The sequence below is a fragment of the Triticum dicoccoides genome, unplaced genomic scaffold (genome assembly GCF_002162155.2).
Source record: "Triticum dicoccoides isolate Atlit2015 ecotype Zavitan unplaced genomic scaffold, WEW_v2.0 scaffold258588, whole genome shotgun sequence".
NCBI classification, from domain to species: Eukaryota; Viridiplantae; Streptophyta; class Magnoliopsida; order Poales; family Poaceae; genus Triticum; species Triticum dicoccoides.
In genome coordinates this window covers 1-3,932 of record NW_021255464.1, presented here as the reverse complement: position 1 = coordinate 3,932, position 3,932 = coordinate 1, and the positions used below count along the sequence as shown (strand labels likewise).

The following is a 3,932-nucleotide window of genomic DNA, read 5'->3' as shown; positions in this document are numbered from 1 at the left end:
TATGTTTAAGGCACCGTCTGTGGATATCTTGACGAGTCCCTCATCAGGTGGTCTCCAATCGAAACCAGGCAGGATCATCGCATCTCGACGTGGAAGATGAAGAAGGGCAATCGCCTCCTTGGTAGCCCTGATCTTCGCCGTAGGATTCTTTCCCTCTTTGCCGTGCTTGATCCGGTTCCTGGAGTGCCAGATGGACCACATTATTGTTGTGATCTTGGCGCGGTCATCATCAGTAAACCGAGGATCACATGTGATATCTCGCGCCCATGAGTCTGGATGAAGACGAGGCAATCTGAGGCCAAACCAAGCGTACGCTTCTTCCTAGAAGCATTTTGCATGTGAGCAATGTATGAGTGCATGCTCCAAATTCTCGTCCATAGCCAAACAAACTTTGCATCGACGAATCTCTGCAATATGTCGTTAGTTAAGAGTGGCTTCATCTGGGAGAATACCACGAAGAACCCTCCACCAGAACACTCTAACCTTCGGGATGACATTCAATTTCCATAGGGATTTCCACAACTGTGTATCTTCCTCTGAGGTTCCGGTAGCCGTCCCTTCCTCTAGAGCAGCACGCTCTTTCTGAGTCACAAGAGCTCGGTACGCCGACTTCACAGTGTAGTTCCCCGATCTTTCAAATGCCCATGCAAGAAAATCATCTCCTCCTCCTTGCCGAATAGGTATATTCAATATTGCTTCAGCATCCGGAACAATGAAAGTATGACGAACAAGTTCTTGTCTCCACGACCAGTTAGATGGATCAATAAGCTCTGACACACGCTCAACAGTTGAATGTTGTGGTCGAAAAATAGGAGACATGGACATAGTACCTGGAATCCACTTGTCATTCCAAACCGATATGGAGGAGCCATCGCCCACGCGGAAATTAGTCCAGATCGTAGGGCCTCCCTCCCGGCCATGATCGCCCTCCAAGTGGCTGGCGCCGAATTAGGTATAGTAGCCTGCATGAAGTCAGTGTCGGGAAAGTAGCGGCCTTTTAAAACTCTTGCACAAAGGGAATTGGGATTGGTGATGAACCGCCACCCGTGTTTGCCCAACATGGCAAGTTTGAACATATGAGGATCTCGAAAACCCATACCACCCTTGCACTTAGGTGTAGCTAGCTCCTTCCATGACACCCAATGCAATGATTTCTTGTCAAGAGAGCTACTCCAAAAGTATTTAGCCATTGGAGAAGTGAGACTCTTACAAACTTTCTTGGTCAGAAGAAAAGTGCTCATTGGATAAGTAGGTATAGATTGGACGAACGATTTGAGAAGAGTCTCCCGGCCTGCACATGCCAACAATTTCTCCGACCAACCCTGTATTTTCCCACGAGCTCTTTCGCTGATATGATCAAATGTTCCACTTGTTATCCGACCCACAACATTAGGTAGCCCCAGGTATTTCCCACTGAATGCTTGCACATGGATATTCAGTGTTGCTTGCATAACCTGTCTTAGCGAATCAGGAGTGTTAGTGCTGAAATATATGGAACTTTTGTCGCGATTAACACATTGGCCCGAGGCCTCTCCATAGATCCTAAGGATCTCATTAAGTCTGAGAGCACTTGGGTTGCATGCATTGCTGAAGATCAAACTATCATCTGCAAACAATAAATGTGTGACCCATGGTGGTATATAACTCACCCTCAAACCTCTGTCTATAGTTATCCCATTGTAGTATTTTAACAATGAGGAGAAACCTTCTGCATAAAGCAGGAAAAGGTATGGTGAAACTGGGTCTCCTTGTCGAGATCCTCTGGTTGGTGTGAAGTATGGTAACAGCTCACTGTTGACACGCACCGAGGAGACACACTTCATTATCAATCTGACAAAGCTCATGCAGAAACCTAGCCGAACAAGTATAGCTTCCAGATAATGCCACTCAACGCGATCATATGCTTTCATCATGTCAATCTTGACCGCGCATGAGTAATCCTTGCCCTTCTTCCTCCTCCTCATCGTGTGCACGCTTTCATACGCCACTAGAACATTGTCAGTAATGAGGCGACGGGGGACAAAAGCACTTTGCTCTTCACTGATTACCTCGTCCATAATGCATCTCAAACGATTCGTGATTGCCTTAGCTGCAATCTTGTACAGAACAGGGCACAAAGCAATAGGAAGGTATTGAGTTATTGAATGTTTTCATTTTTCATAACAGAAATTCCTTTAACATCATCATCCAGGCTCTAGTAGTACTTGTTTGTTTGTTGGAGTTCATACTCTGATTGCGTGGCTGTATTAGTGAGACAATCAGCAACATATCTTACCTGCGACAATATATGATTCAGATCATTGTCTTTGCATGTTGATCCAGCCGTGAAGTTGCTATCTATTATACGGTAAAGCTCCTTTGCTGCCATGTGATCTCCACTGAGGCTATGGCTCCAGCTGTTGCTAAAATAGTCTATTAGGTTGTCCTTTTCTTTCTGCTGATGCTTAAGAGTTTCACACTTTTGTTGGAGTAGCTGCATCTTGTCGTAGCTTATGTCCCGCAGCACTTTACTGTCGATGCTCTTCATGTGCTTGAGAGCTTTGTTTGCATCGTGTCGATAGAGCTTCACTTCATTGCCCCAGTGACAGTACTTCTCAAGCTCTCCGCGGTATTGGATAGAAGGGGGTGGAACTGGATTTTAGGATCAAAATGAAGCAGGTAAGAAGGCCGAATACTATTTATTGTTGGGAGACTAAGTTCTGACCAAGAGAAAAGTAGAATTAAGCTTGAAACCCATAGTAGCTAACATTAGTCCATAGTCTTGGAACTGGGCCACAAGATCATGGCAAACTGACGAGAGCATGTCATTTCTTGTGATTTGCATAGTTCTCTCAAAATTTTCATGGCTGATTTGCTACTACTTCCAATTTTGCTTGTACTGTATTAAATAAGCCCCATCAAAGCATACCATTGATGGGTTTCTGTGCAAAACAAATAAACCAATACAATGAATGAAGCTAGAAGATAAATAAATACACATCCCCTTACGACCATATATGCACATGAAAGCTTTCAATAATGAAATAATTCCTAGTGTAACCAAAACGCATTACCGTAGGTGAGAACATGTGTTTTCAGTGAGCTCTAATAAGAAAATTCTGCAGTGCATTGTGCCATAGTTTCCTATGATCTAAGCCGGTTGGAGACATGATGTGTTCATGCATCTTCCTTCCTATTGGACACTAATAAAGGTATGAATACAAAATGAACAAAATATGTATCGAAATATTGGGGAATGCAATAAAAAAGTTATATGCTTGTAGCCATAGGTACTCTCAAGACAGCAAATAGATCAGCCACCATGTTTACTAACTCTAAAGGGTGTTGTTTTGATTTTTCAACTTGAGGGGCTGAGGACTGTCCTCCCTCTCCTAGCCCCCGCGCAAAGGGCTGCAGCAAACCAGGTACTCATAGAAAGTTGTATGCATTGAGATAAGGCGTAATCAGTAATTGGTTGTTCAACCCGTAACTACTTGCTGATACAGAAAAGTATTACCAAGCAGACAGGTTAAGGGACATGTTAGTCTATGGGCCAAAAGCTCATATACCAAACCAAAATACAAGATCTGAGATAAAATACTTGATGTGTAAAATTTTGCTAACGGACCAAAGAAAATCTGATTCATCTCTTTATTTATTACTGTAAAACAAAGCGAGACAGTAGTAGGATGATACAAATCCACACACATGCATGACGGAATGTGTCGTTTGTCTCTGCTCTGCCTCCCTCCTTGTGGATAAACTTAGACCAAGTTTTTCTATTATGCCTGTGTTAAGCAATGACATACATGTAAATCAAGAAAATAGTTGTTTTCTGATGCAAAATGTGCTACAGTCACACCACGAATGAGATGTTCATAGTAGTGCAAGTTACCTCCCAATCAAAGAATGTAAAAAATAACATAGACATTTCAGCACATCAAACAATTATG

General features: G+C 43.0%; 1 long non-coding RNA gene across 1 annotated transcript; it reads right to left on the bottom strand.

The window, feature by feature from the left end:
* Positions 1–2,114: 2,114 nt before the first annotated feature.
* On the bottom strand, positions 2,115–3,926 carry LOC119345615. Its single transcript, XR_005167097.1, has 2 exons — positions 3,688–3,926; positions 2,115–2,631 (listed from the first exon to the last, which is right to left on the bottom strand). It is a non-coding gene; the product is annotated as an uncharacterized LOC119345615 (long non-coding RNA).
* Positions 3,927–3,932: the final 6 nt, after the last annotated feature.